The 412-nt window shown below is 61.7% G+C and overlaps 1 protein-coding gene across 1 annotated transcript in view; it reads right to left on the reverse strand.

Annotated features, from left to right (window-relative positions):
* Positions 1-412, reverse strand: part of SBNO2 (strawberry notch homolog 2 (Drosophila)) — a gene marked incomplete at its 3' end in the record, with an annotated part of 41,150 nt that overhangs the window by 7,483 nt on the left and 33,255 nt on the right. The window lies entirely within an intron of this gene.

Genomic DNA, 412 nt, shown 5'->3' on the forward strand with positions numbered 1-412 from the left:
AGTCAGGATGACCCCCACCATCTGCCAGTGCTGCTGCCCCCTCGCCCACATCCCACTGAGGAGAAATCCCCAAACTCATCTTACCTGCAGCTGCAGCCAATATTTTGGCAGGGAAGCGATTTTTTCTCCCCAGGACACCCACCATGCTCTACACACGGGGCAGTGGAGAACCCCGGGGCTGCGGGAGGGCTTCAGCCGTGCAGCCAGGGCTCCTGCGCATCCTGCCCCCCGTCTAGGCCAGGAAACGGCCAGGGGAAAGGGGCACAGCTACTGGGCACACGGTGGAGGCGAGGAACTACACTGTGACTGGGAAGTGGGTCAGAGGGAGGAAGGGGTGAATGACCCAGAGATGCTGTCCTCCGGATGAGAGCCAGCGGCGGGAGATATGCGGGGAGGCGGCAAACTGAAACAA

This window comes from Buceros rhinoceros, unplaced genomic scaffold (assembly GCF_000710305.1).
Source record: "Buceros rhinoceros silvestris isolate BGI_N320 unplaced genomic scaffold, ASM71030v1 scaffold33385, whole genome shotgun sequence".
Lineage (NCBI taxonomy): Eukaryota > Metazoa > Chordata > Aves > Bucerotiformes > Bucerotidae > Buceros > Buceros rhinoceros.